Here is a 13,963-nt window from a genome sequence, read left to right as displayed (position 1 = left end):
TCAGCTCAGTAAGGGGAGTGCAGAAAAGAGGGAGGCACATGAGCCCTGTTTCAGGTCTTCACGGACATCTTCATGGACTGATGTTTAATGTGTTGCAGAAACAGGGATGAGGGACACAGGCCATCAGGAAAGGTCGCGGGAGGCAGTGAGAACTTGAACTCGCTCTGGCAGAGAAGAGGTACGGGGTGCAGGGCTTTGGGGAAGGGCAGGAACAAAGGGAAGAAGGAGGACAAGTCTGGGGGTGGGGCAGGCGGGTGGGGTGAAGCCTCAGAGGCAGGTGGGGACAGTGGGTGGCGGGTCCTCTAAGTCGTAAGACAGAATGAGGACTCCAGGTTCTGTTCATTCAGCCACGAGAAACCGGCAGTGGTTCCAGAGAGCGACATGGTCAGATGTCTCATTCTGTGTGCTTTGCCCACAAGAGCCCTCGTCAACCACCCGGCAAGGAAAGCAGGGAGGGCCTCAGCCCATCCGGCTGGCTCAGGACACCAGTGTTTATTTTAAAAAAGCCAACGAATCCGTCATTTGCAGAAAAAGGTGCTTTAACGGTAAGTGGAAGCAAATTCTTTCCTTCTTTCATTCTTTCTTTCTTTCTTTTTTTTAACTTTTCCCCTAGAGAAAACATATGGGATAGCATCTTGGAAATGAGATGCTTGGAAATGTCTTCCCATTATGGCATTGTTGTTGTCGAAAAGGTTCGGTTTGTAGTTGCAGCCCTTCAGTACTCGCCTGCGTGCACCCTTCAGGTTGAAACAGTTTCTTATTACAAGGCAATCTCCGGCACAGTGTTTTGAAACCATGTGTCCAACAGGTAAAATTGCAAGAGCTTTGAATCGGCATGAAAGATAGACGGGCGTCAGAGGAGATGGAATTCCCGTAGCTGAGCCCAAACAACAAACTGTAGCTGGTGGACGGACGCGGAAGTGACACAGGGACGCGTGACAGCCAAGTACCAGCACAACGAGATTCCAGAGCCACTTCTAGACACTGTGTCACCAGACACAAAAGTGGGGTTTGTACAAAGAATGGTGTATAGCCAGTCAGATTGCTTTCACTGAGACTTATTAATAAATACTTTGGCTCAGTCGGTGGAGCCTGTGACTCTCGATCTTGGGGTCGTGAGTTTGAGCCCCACGCTGGGCGTAGAGAGGACTTAAAAATAATTAAATTAAAAAATAAATACATTAGAGAGAAAAACAATTAAAACTTTTAATAAACTAAAACCATGTCGCTATTTATTTAATCTTTTTCTTCTATTTGCACATTTTGTCTTATAATGAATCTCTACATTTGTTGAGTCATATGTGTAATTTATAGATTTATGTATAGGTATTGAGGGGCGAGTGCTCCTAATTCTTTATTGAGGGGTACACGATCTTAAAAGTCTGAAGAGACCTGCCTTGATGAGGAAGCGTGGTCTGCGTCCCTTCTCATCTCTCCCCTGGCAGGCCCGCCCGATCCCCCAGGGCATGGCCACTCCTGCCCGCCGCCCCGCCTTCGCTCTTGTGTTCTTGGTGGGAAGAACCCTGGGTGCCTGCATGGGGTCAGTGAGGAGGGCTCTCAGCTGGGGAGGCTCGTGGAAATCTTAGAACGGAGAGGGCTGTCCTGGGCATAAAGATGGACTGGGAAGAGGCGTGAAGTTGGTGGGATACACAGGGCACCGAAGGATGAGCCTGAGGGACCAGTCCGGCATTCAGCCCATCAGAGAAAGATGGGTGGAGCCCATGGGAGCAGGTGCTGGAAGGGCAGGAAGGCAGAGGCTGCAGATGGGGACCTGGACCGTGAGCCGCTCTCAGGGGGTGCGACCCCCACGGAGGCTGAGCCCTGATCTCCACCTTCCAAACAACAAAGTCCTGGTGCCTGGCCTCAAATTACCCAGAGAACTTTCACCCAGGTGAGAAGGTATAAAAACAAACAAACAAACAAGCAAACAAACATTAAAAGAGAACAAAGCTCAGGTGGGACTAATGTGGACCTTCCTGGGGTATGTTGGGGGGGTTCTGAGGAGCCCGAGATCTGGGCAGGGGCGCTGGGGGAGGAGTAAGAGGAGCATTGGGGGTAAAGTGAGCGGCCCCACGGGGCTGGTGTTGGGGGGCTCAGATATGAAAGGGAAGAGAGAAGGATGGAAATGAAGGACCAGCGGCTCCCCTGTCCCCCTGGGGGGGAAGTACGCGATCAGACCTTTGAAATTCAGCCACGGACACCTTGCAAATCTGGCCAAAATGCAGCAGAAAAGAGTTGTGGGAAGGAGATCCAAGATAGGAAGAAGGCATGGTTCCAGGTCGTTTTCAGGCTGGGGAAGCAAAAAAGAAACAACCAAGAATGCAAGGACCAAAGTGAAGGAAACGAGGGATGGACACGAAACGGAGACAGGACAGGCTGGGGCCGGCAGGCAGGAAACCGTGGCTGAGGATTCTCTCATGATCTTGGGTTTTGTTTGCCCATTTGTTTTCTTTTGGGGTTTTACCTACACTGAGCTTTGTCAGTCCTTCCTGGCTCCCCACTGCCCACCATGTGTCCACAAACCACCCTGGGCAAGGTTTTGACCAAGGCAGGCCCTGACGCTGTGACCGCATGGAGTTTACACACACATGGGCTAAGGGGAGGGTCGGCTGGCTTCTGGCGGAATAGCCACGACACTTGAGGGGGATAGACTTGTGCCTGCTCCTTGCCCCTGAGGACCTCACGCCCCATGTCATCTGACTCACAGGAGGGGGGGCTCCAGCCGGTCGCACTTTTGGAAAACAGGCATTTTTGTCAACGATACGTGATGTTTCTAGGAAGCCCTTTTCCACATTTACTTCTTGACCGCAGGAAATCCCATCTCTGAGATTACATGAAAATAACCATGCCTGGAGGATAGTTCTCATTGTCAAGTGGCTGGGACAGATCGGACCTTCTTTCCAGCGCCTGGAACCGTCCGGGGACGGGCTGAGGCACCTCAGGGTCTGGCCCGCCAGGCTGCTGGTTCAGTCTTCTCCTTGCTGCCCAGCCATGTCAGACGTTGGATGGTGACAAGGGAAATGTGCCAAATGGGGAGGCAGACGTCAGACAGGAAGACAAAGGCAAAGGCTGGGTCAGAGTGCAGATTTCTGATCCCTGATCGTTTGACTGTTTCTAGGAGCTTCACACCCATCTGGTGTCATTCCAGTCTCTGGCTCTTTTCCGAGAGTTTGTCTCCCAGGCCACTGGGGCCACTTCGCCCAGAGGCTCAGAGAACCAGACAGACCAGGGAACCTGCCCCCTGCCCACTTCCGGTTGACTCCCCGCTGACGTGGCAGCGTAAGAATCCTCTTCTGCTGCCTCAGTCCTGAGTCTGTTTCTCTCAGTGGCCTATTTGGCGCATTCTTGGTCCTCACAGGCGACCCAAACAGGTAAAAATCTCTAGGTGCACAATTCCGCATCCAGCCGTGCCGTCCATCACCCCCTCCAACCCTGAATTCGGGGCAGGAATTCAGTACAAGTGACGAGAGGCCCAAGAAACCCAGTAGGAACCGTGGAGGCGACCAGAAGTCGGAGCGGCTGGAGGTCAGCCCCTTCCCAGTAGAGGGGTGCGGTGGGGAGGGGGTGGGACCAGAGCCCGGGCGGCCCCCACGGAAAGCTGGCTGTCAAACCCTTGCTAGAGTCACCTCTGGTCTAGTCTGCGCCAGGAGCCCCACGGCCCACCCAAGGCCCGCCAGGGGCTGAACCCAGGCGGGGGTGTGAGACCCACACACAGAGTCTGTGCCGTTTTGCGCTGCTCCTGGCCTTGCCGGGCCTGCTTCTCGGGTCCCCAGGTCCCGTGACGCGGACCGACGGAGGGATGCGTTTACAGCCAGTCACGTCCCCAGGAATGTTCTCTCAACAGGGAGATGTTTTCAGCTGGAAAAAACGTCCCCGTTGTCGGGCAGTCAGTTTTGCTGGAAACAAAGCTCCACATCCAACCCCCAGGCCTGGAGACCTCCCTGAGCTCAAGGGGCAGTGGCGCCGCCCCTGACTGCGGCTGGGCCTGGGTCTGTTGTCTGACGATGCTGTGCCTCGGCACTGAGGACTCTCGCCGTCCCAGCCAGCCCGCGTCTGGGCAGGAGAAGGCTTCTCCTTGGCTACAAAGGCTCATGGAACCTCAGAGTTGACAAGTCCCTTCTGAGCATCTGGACACAACCTTCTCGTGAGGTCGGGCCCACAAGCCTGGGAAGCCCTGGGTTCAAATCCTGCCCGTGACTCAATGTGGAGCATGGAAAGGGGCAGTTTCTTAAAGCCTTGGTTTCCTTAGGAGTCAAACAGAGACAGCATTTCTCCCTTCCTCATGGAATTGCTAGTGGGATTGACTGTCGTGATTCATGATCTCAAATCCTCAGCTTTACCTCCTAAAAGTAGCCCACTGGGAGCACACTGCTGTCATGGGCTCTGGGCCTCTGCCCTACTGTGTCCCTTCAGCCTGCCAATCCTAATGCCCCTGACCCAGTTGTCCTTCCAGAAAGCCTTCCTGCCCTCCAGGATGGGATCCCACAATGCCGGTGCTCATCCATCAGACCCAGGCCAGCCCTGGGACAGGATGTCCCCCAGAGCTTGTGTCCTGGACATGGACAATCCTCAGTGTGGAGACTGGCAGGCTGGAGCCCCCTGGACTGCCACCTGTTTGTAGAACAAATATTGGGGTGCCTTGTGATGGGGGTCTTTCTCCCCAACGCAGGGAAATGAGCTGCCCCCAGTTCCATCACGCCTGTCCCACTTTTCCCCCACCGTGGAATCATTGGTACATAGCATCTTAGGCCTCCTCGGCTGCCAGGGCCCCAGAGCCTTTTCGTGGCTGGACTTGAAAGTGTTTAATGCAGGTCAGTTTGGTGTTTGATGGACCTCTTGGTGGGATGAAGCCTGGGCTCTCCCTGCAAGCCAGCACAGAGCCTGTGCCACTGAGCAGTATGGCAGCGCCCAGCCCATGGCAGCCCCTCCCCGAGTGCTCAGAGCTCTCCTTTCTCACTGAGTCCCACTCGCTGGTGTTTCTCTCTCTTCCTGCAGGGAGAGCCCCAGCTGTCCTCCCTCAGGATCTATCTTCTGTGCCTGGTTCGCTCCATCCTCTGGCAGAGAAGACAGGAGTTACTGACAATGGCCTCTATGAGAGCGTCCGATCAAGTGGACTCCCCGTTACTCGACTATGTGGGAGGAGAGGGGTGTCCGCAGGAAGCACGGCCCCTCTCTCAGACAAGCTTAACTTGAGGGATACCAAGGTTGGGCTTGGCAGGGTCGGGGGGTCATAGCTAGAGGATGAGCTCTGTCCAGTGCCAAAGCCCCTGGTGGAGGCTCTGTCCATCCTGCAGCTTCCATGAGCAGCCAATGTGCATTGCAAAGGCCTCTCTTGCTCACACAGTTCAAGTGGTTCTTGCTGTTGCCGCTGAAACTCCATCAGGATGAACACTTGTCTGTAACCCACTGACCGGCACTGTCCTTAGAGGTTCCTCCCTGAGAGGATGGGGTTCAGCCAGGAAGGACAGGGAGCAAGCTGAGAGGAGTGGCCTGGCCTGCATCCCTCTGCTGGCCTGTGTGTTGTATAAAACACTGTGTTTTGTATAAAACACTTTGAAAAGAGGGGAATCACTCTCACGTTCTGCAGACAGACACAGAAGGCCATACGGTAGGATTGCAGGCACAGGAAAATGCAAGATGAGGTAAAGCGGCAGAGACAGAGAGAAGAGCAGTGGTTGCAGGGACTGGGGGAGGGACAGAGCCGTGAGCGATGAGGAGCACAGGTGTCTCTGCGATGGCAACGTTGTAGAAGGACACGGTTGTGCAACACTCTGAATGGACCGAATGAGACGTCCATATCCCACGGAAAAGGATCCGAGGAAAATTTTATGTAAACTCAAATTCTACTTTATTTATAAATAAAATCTATTATGTAATTATATACGTATACACAAAACACAAATACGACAAAGAAGGAAATGACGGGGGAGGGGGAGACAGGCTCTGGGGCAGCAGCCAGTACAAGCTGCTGCTCGGGGGCCGAGCCTGGTTGCTCCACCGAGGCAGGTGGTGGTTCAGGCTCTTCAGGAGCCCCAGGAGCAGGGGCAGGACCCTGCTGGACATCCGGGTCAGGCAAAGGGCCCGATGGCTCTTCCGTCGCAGAGACGTGAACGAGGGCCCTGACGACCACCTGCCCTGGCCTCAATGGGGCAGGTGGGGTCCCTGCTCTTCCTGACCCATGCTGAGCCGCCACAGCAGGGATGGCGGGGGCCAGCTCAGGTCCCAGAGATGCAGCGGGAGCCAGAGTGGCTGCTGGGGCGAGTTCCCGAGGCACATCCTGATCTTGCTCTGGGGCTGGTGCTGTAGCTCCAAGAAGAGAAAGCATCATCAGCTTGATTGACTTCCCTGTGGCCTTTCCCTTTTCCCACCCCTCAGTGTGGTCTGCGTTCAAGAAGGTGTCCCCAGCAGAAGCCCATAGAGACAGGGATCTGCGACGACTCACTCTTCTCAGCCCAACTACACTCTACGGACTCTTCCTCAGGGTGGCCCCCCGTCTCCTCCTCAGTCCCACATCAGTCACCCCCAGTCCTCCTCACCCCCAGCCTCTGGCTCCGTGGGCTCCACGTGTTGCCTTCCTGAAAGCAGAAGCTGGGCACGGCGCTCCAGGTCCGAGCCCGGCACATTGACCTGCAGGTAAGCCAGCAGCATGTGCAAGCTGGCAAAGTCTGGAGGCTGCACAAAATCCCCGGGATACTTTTCTAGCCACGTGGTCAGGATGGTATACACGGCCCTGGGGACAGACATGGAGGCAGAGAAGTCAGAGGACAGGGCACCCATCCAAACCAATATCCCAGGGAACCCCTGGGGGAAACTGGGCCCCTGGGCTTCCAGCTCCTGTCCCAGACCAGTCGTACACCTTGTCCATCTGCAATCTGGCAATCCTGCCTGAGACAGGCCTGCTCCCCGACGGCATGCTGGCCAAAAGCCACTAGGAGTGGGAGTGCTTGATCAATGGTGTGAGCATTTCTGTCCTTCTGAGGGGAGCTGGACACACTCCTCAGTCTGTCTCCTTGCCCACGTGCCACTTGAATTCAACTGCATGTGCCCAGGGAGGGGTGGTGTCTGGCCTCTTCCTTACCCTCACTGCACTCGCCACTGCTCCGTGAAGATGCAACTGACGAGGGAACAAGGGGACTCTGTCTCTAGCCAGGCCTTCCCAGGACCCTCCCCATACCTCAAACATTACCTCCTTTGCCCATTCACTAGGTGCCATGAGTGGGTCTGCTTCCCCTGACACTCACCTCCCACAGGGTGTGGGATGTCTGCTCCCTAAGCTCTCAATGGGTCACCACTCTCCTTGGCCCCCGCTGAGCACCCAGTGTGCATGTTCCAACAGACTGTTGTGCGATGGTACCTACATCCTCAGTTCTGGGTCCCAGCATTGGGGTAGAGAGAGGGCTGGGAGGGGGCAGGGATGGAGCAAGACCCTCTTAGGGGTTGAAGCTGTCCTCCATCCCCCTGTGCTCTCCCACAGTGCTCACACACCAACCCCATCTCCCCAGGACACCTTCCCAGTTTCCAGAAGCAGCTCTCACACCTTTACCCTACAGCAGGAATAACAGAGGTGTGCGGGAATGTCCAGCAGCCCCTCGAACTCACAGTACCCTCACTGCCCTGTTGGAGAGGGAAGGTCCTCCTGGAGCAGCCAAATCTTACTCACGTGTGCCGCTGCTCCTGGGGTCTGTCGACCTCGTCATAGGTGGAGTAAACGCATCCGAATCTAGAGGAGGCCAGGGGGCATCCCATGAGATGTCTGTGGATGTTAGCTCTCCTCGTCCGACCCCGACTAGCCTGCAGCCCTGGGATGCTGTCTGTTCTGTGCCGGGATCTCATTCAGCTCCTAGATAATCGCCTCCACTGATGGGGGCTTCCTGAATGCTTGCTGAATGAAAGGGCCCCAACCAGCCCATCACAGACATCTGAGTGGGCCTGGCCCCCTGCTCAAACCCAGGCATGCTGCTCTGGATTCACCCAGACACAGACCCCAGGAGGAGTCTCAGATCTCCCTTTCAATGGCAAAAGAGCCCAACTCAAGACCATAGTGCGAGTGAGGGAAGAGGCAGAGGCTTCATCATGAGGGGCACGAGCATGTTCAAAGAGCATGCCCACTGGCCCTCAGGCAGACTTTTCCACTGGCGCAGGCGCCCAGGTGTATGTGCTCTCCCTACGAGAGCCCACGGAGTCCCTATATAACTTGGCCCCAGTTAGGAGCAAAGGGAAGCTTGGGGCCCTGCCTAGTCTCACAAACAGGCATTGGCCAATACACACGAAGCACTTAGGGACAGGGGAGGGTGCTCACCTTGCAAAGAGGAGGTCCAGTACCGCTTGGGTGGTCGCAAAGGTGCGGTACGTGTCCAGAAAGATGTGGACATAGTGTAGATCTTCTCTTAGGACAGCAGACACCAGGTTATCTATCGCAGCCTCCAGCTTCTTGGCCCGGTTGGCCCACAGCACGGAAGTCCTATTCCTCCTCCTGGTTGAACCATTTTTCCCCTGAGGTGAATCAGAGCAGATGTGAGTCAGTGCTGTAGACCAGGAGGGTTGGGGGTTGGAAGCCAGAAGCAGCCCCCAGATCTCAGTGACTTATGTAGGAGGTGACAAGAGAGCCCACAAGAGAGCACACATTCACAGCATGAATGGCATGGATCCTGTGACTTCTGATAACATAGCCCATTGTTTTTATCTATTCTAAAGATTTTCTATTTATTTATTTGACAGAGAGAGAGGTCACAAGTAGGCGTAGAGGCAGCCAGACCAAGAGGGGGAAGCAGGTTCCCCGCTGAGCAGCGAACCCTTCGTGGGCCTCCATCCCAGAACCCTGAGATCATGACCTGAGCTGAAGGCAGAGGCTTAACCTACTGAGCCACCCCGGTACCCGACATATCCCATTCTTGAGACGAGAACGCAGAGATGTTTTAGGTGAGAGGACTTCAGAGAGGAGGGCACGTAGGCTGTGGGATGCAGCACTGTGCATTGGCAACAGAAGGGGATTCCATCCAGTCCTGCACCAGTAAAGGGCTCCATGGCTGTGACAAATGACGGGCCTTCCGGACTGCTGGGCAGTGCGGTGCAGTGAGGCCCCTGTTCCTGACCCTGGGGGGGCCCCAAAGATGTGTTCCATCAAAAAAAAAAAAAAAAGGTAGAGCAAGAGACATTGTACCATGGGCCCCATGTCCCTTGGGATAAAAGTCTCCCAACTCACACTTGCAAATGATCACTTACAAGACTTGCAGAAGTTGAGGAAGGACAGTTGGGCCAAGGGGGACACCTGGGAGCACGAGTTAGGAAAATGCTTAGCACAGGGCAAAACGAGTCTAGATAAATGGGATGAGACGAGGCTGAAAGTCTCTTTACTGCTATTCCTATAAGTGTGTGGACAAGGCCTCTGCTTCTGTCCCAGGCGTGGGCAGGACCATGAGGGCAAGTTTGGGGAAGAGATGGGATGCAGATTCATGGGAGTCCAGGACTCTAGGAGGCCAGGCTGGCTTCTAGGAAGCCGGGCCCTTGGTGCTGCATTGGCGCCCTGGGGGTCGGGTCTCCCCAGCACCTGCACTCACCCTGAGCCAGCGCCAGACTCTGTTGGTGTCGTGGGGCTTCTTGTCCTTCAAGGAAGGACAGCAGGGGATGTCAACATTCACCTCCTGCACCATCTCCTCTGTAGCCTTCTGTAAAGACAGTGCCCGTCAGCCAGGCAGGAGGCCTTAGAGCCCTGTCTGGACGCCTTTGCTGGTCTTCAGACCCAGGGCGCTCCATTGCACACACACCACAGCCCAGTATGCGGACCCCTCGCCCAAGGAGAGAAATGTGGCACAGCTTCAGGGCCTTGGATGTGCTCTGCTCAGCTGAGAGGCACCTCCGGAATCCCCTTTCCACCCGGCCCACCATGACATTGGTGTGAACAAGAAGGGATCACCAGGGTATCCACTGTGCTCGCCCTCCTCCAGCCCAAGGGTGGGAACACCCACATATCCCTCGTCCCCTCAAACTCCAGAGGAAGGGATGGGGCTTCCCTAGGATGGTTCAGAGGGTTGGGCATCGCCTAGTCTGCTCAGTAGGAAGTACCTTATGGCATCTCCCTCGAAATGCCCTGAGGCATTGGGGGCGATGTTTGAGCCAATGTCTGCAGCATGGGAACAAGCCATTTTCCTGGGGTTTCTGGTGCCCAGAGCCCCGTGAAGCAGGCAGACAGCAGGAAAACATCTTTCTGTGTCAGATGTCTCTAGCCAACTAACCCTGATACCGGACTACAGTAGAATGTGGGTGCCTGGTTGCAGGGGTTCCAAGTTCTGGGGGTTGGTAGTCAAGGAAGTGACATCACTGCCTGAGATCCCCTACCGGGGTCCACTCCTGGTTGGACGCCTACACCAACAGTGGTCCGGTCTGCCATGTCCTCATCCCCCTTCTGCAGGCAAGGCCACATCTTATCTGTACACAGTGACCCCAACACAGACCTCTCCACAGGCCCCCAGGGAAGGTCTGATAGCAGCCAGGGCCCCAGCATGCAGACACACCTGGTTTCATAGACAACTCTCTATTCTTACCTGGTTTTGACCCTACATAACTGTCATTGTGCCTGACAGGGATGGTCAGGGATGGTTTTCTCTGCAAAATGTGGATGATCCTAGTATGTCTTTCTATCGAATGTCCACAGGCACAGGTTGGATAATAGCTGTGATGTTAGAGGAGTGGTGTCCCATGTAGGAAATACCTGCAACCAAATTTCCTCCCTCCTATCAACTTCTTGGATCTGCTACTAATCAGATCCCACCCAACTGTCCCTACTGGGGTGTGTGTATTTGTTGCACAAGCACACTCGCTCCCGAGTGCACACATGTGTTCATCAGTGCTCATGTTCTGGAGTCCCAGAAGATGACACCCCCACCTACAGAGGGCTGGGAAATAGCTTCCCAAGATCTTAGGCTTTGAAATTTCAATACAAACCCTAAAGAAGGGACTGGAGGCTTAGGACTGGATGGTCAGAATGTACCTGGCCCCTACAGAATGCCAGTTCTGGGATGCAGGCCATTCCCTCCTTTCCAAAGTGTGTGTAGTAGATATGGGTCCACCCAGTGGGTCGCCATGACCTGGGATTCTCCTCAGACAAGAAAATTTGGCAATGTCTCCTATCTAGGATCACCCTCAGCCCGATACAATTTCCATGTCAACAGCCACTTCCTTCTAGTCAACCTTTTTCAGAGCCCCCAGTGAATGTCAAGGTGCATCCAGGGCCCAAATGTTGAGGACTCTCAAAGAGCTGGGTTCATGCCTGCTAAGCCTCTCTACCTGTCTGATTCTGGGCAAGGCCCGGACCCTACAGGGATCTTCACAGTCTCCCCTCAGGGGCTCCATTGGTTCCCCAACTCCTCTGTATAAATCCTTGTGTGACCCCCTCCCTGAGTGTGGTCTGGCCTTCGTGGTTCATTTCCATGTCACAGAACGTGGCATCTTGACCCAAATGCCCTTCTGAGATTAAGTTATCAAAGCTCACTGCCCAGCCCCATGTCGACTCTGACCCATGTGCTCTCTCAGATCCTCACACTGGAGCACAAGCCCCTAGGTTGAACCAGGACACCCACATACGCACGTGGCCCAGCCCTGTGGGTCAACAGCACACAGAAGAACTCAGGTCTTTGCGATGGGCCGTATCTGGCCCATGCCCCTAAGTGAGCTCAGGTTCTCGGTGAAGCAGGTCCTCCCTTGGTGGTGTCAGCAGCCCCAATGGAAGGAGAGACTCTGGAAGGAGCCCCCAGCTGAGCACTGCTGGATTCCTGATCCCCTGACACCATGAGGCAGCGTTTGTGGGTTCAGCCACTGAGTGCCGGGAAGTGGGGTCACACAGCACTGGGAGAAGGATACTGATACTCTCCAGCTACCTGGGCCCTGGCCCCCCTCCCCTGCCTCTCTGCTCCTTCCTCAGCTTCCTCTGGCCACCCTGGCCCCCTTTCTAACTTCCAATCCTCTCTTCCATGGTGCCCTCTGCCAGGCGGTATGCACTCGGATTTGTGCAGGGCTGTCTCCTTCTTTTCGTCCCGCAGGAATTCTCCATGTCATCTCAGCACAGCCTTGTCATACCCCTCACCTGGTGGAGTATGGGCCTTGGTTGTCGTCCCTTGCTCTTTTCCTGTGGAGCCATCGCTCCTTTCATTCACAATTTGGTTTCTCGTTTGTCCATCTTCTCCTCTAGACCCTGAGCTCTTACAGGGAGAACCCGCTGGGCTGAGAAGCACTGGCCCCATCTGCGTGTGCAGTGCCCAGTGGCTGAATGAACGAGTGACGGGATCCATCCCAGCGCAGACGAGCTCCGTTGTTTGAGCCTCACTGATTTTAGTCCCGTGCAAGCCTTTTTTTTTTTTTTTTTAAGTTAACTGTGCCTGATGTGGGCCTCGAACTCAAAGCCCTGAGATCAAGGATCCTAGTGCCTGAGGAAGCCAGGTGCCTCTTTGGTCCTTTTTAAAGGTTTTAGGCTGATCACTATTGAAGTGAACTTGGTGATTTCAACATGTCATAAGGAGGTACATTACATTATGCTGAATGACCAGGTAACTCCCCAAATTTGGGTAGCATATCACCACAGAGATCCCCCCATGACAGTGCTGAGTGGCTCTGCAGATTGGAGACCGAAATCCTTAATGTGATCTTCCAGGAGTCCAGAGTCCCTCCACCGTCCGTCTTCTCTCTCCCTGGGATGTCATGCACCCCTGATGCCATCAGCACGAGAGGAAGGATGACAAGGAAATACACGCAGGAAGGTGTTTCCAGCCAGGCATTGAAGACTTCAAAATACACTTTGATGCTCAATCTTTTATGTATTTTTTTAGGATTTCATTTCTTCATTAGACGAAAATGAGCACAAGCAGGAAGGGAGGGGCCGAGGGCCGAGAACCAGAGAGATGCTGAGCTGAGGACAGGGGGTGGCTGACATAGACCTGTGCAGGGAACAGTTCAGGACACACAGCAAGCCTCCATCACCTGGTAGGCCGGGAGTAAGGAGGACTCTCAGATCCCTGTGCCCATGACCTGCCATCAGGCGAGACCCTCTAGGGATTGCTTCCTGGACTCAGAGAACATTGATCGGTGGCAACATTCTCCTTGATTTCGGAGGGACGTGAAAAGTCAATCATGGGGATGATACTTTCATCCCAGGCCCCAGAAGAAGATGCTGAAGCACCTCAGGAGCTACCTGGAGCACCCACTGTGGGGACTGCGGCAGCTGCAGAGCCCGACTGGCCTGGGTGGGGACAAGTTGTACGCGGGATGGGGCTGTGGGTCCAGCCAAGGGGAGGCACCTACCTGAAGGAGCCTACTGCAAAGTTTCTATCGACGACCAGGTGCATGATTGAAACACTTCGAGGTCTACCCCTGTGGGATACATTCCTGGCTTAAAAGTGTTCAAGGGGTGAAGCGGGGTGATATCCCAGGTGTGACAGCATGATCTCAGGGTCCCGGGGGTCCCCAGAAGAACAGGTGGGGCCTGTTTTTTCTTTTTTACGACTCTCTCATTACTATTTTTCACTAAGATTTGCTATTCCCAAAACAGAAAAATAGCTATATCACCTGAGAAAAGAATCAATAATTGTTTCTGACATAGTGTAAACTCCAGAACCAGCACGAAGCTGAGGCCAATGATGCATCCAGAGCACCCGATGTCGGGAGACATTCACGCCTAGGTTTGCGCAAGCCTCACCCATGAACCTTCATGACCCTTCAAGCGAGTGGCTCCTTAAATTTTGTACCCTAGGGTCCTCCCTTGCTCATTCTGGTACCTCTGTTAACTTATCTATTATTTGTTCTTTCTATAAACTTATCTTTGGAAGCGAAAAGAGTGCATTTCCAGGCTATGTCAGCTTGCCAACAGTAGGGTCATGAATGTCCTTCTTTTCCTACAGTTTTCTTTCCATCTCTTGACTGCCTGCCAGACCCACATAACAAAACCTCCAGGTTGGTTAAAACTGTCTCTTTCCTT

This window comes from Meles meles, chromosome 14 (genome assembly GCF_922984935.1).
Source record: "Meles meles chromosome 14, mMelMel3.1 paternal haplotype, whole genome shotgun sequence".
NCBI lineage: Eukaryota > Metazoa > Chordata > Mammalia > Carnivora > Mustelidae > Meles > Meles meles.
This window is presented reverse-complemented; position numbering follows the sequence as displayed.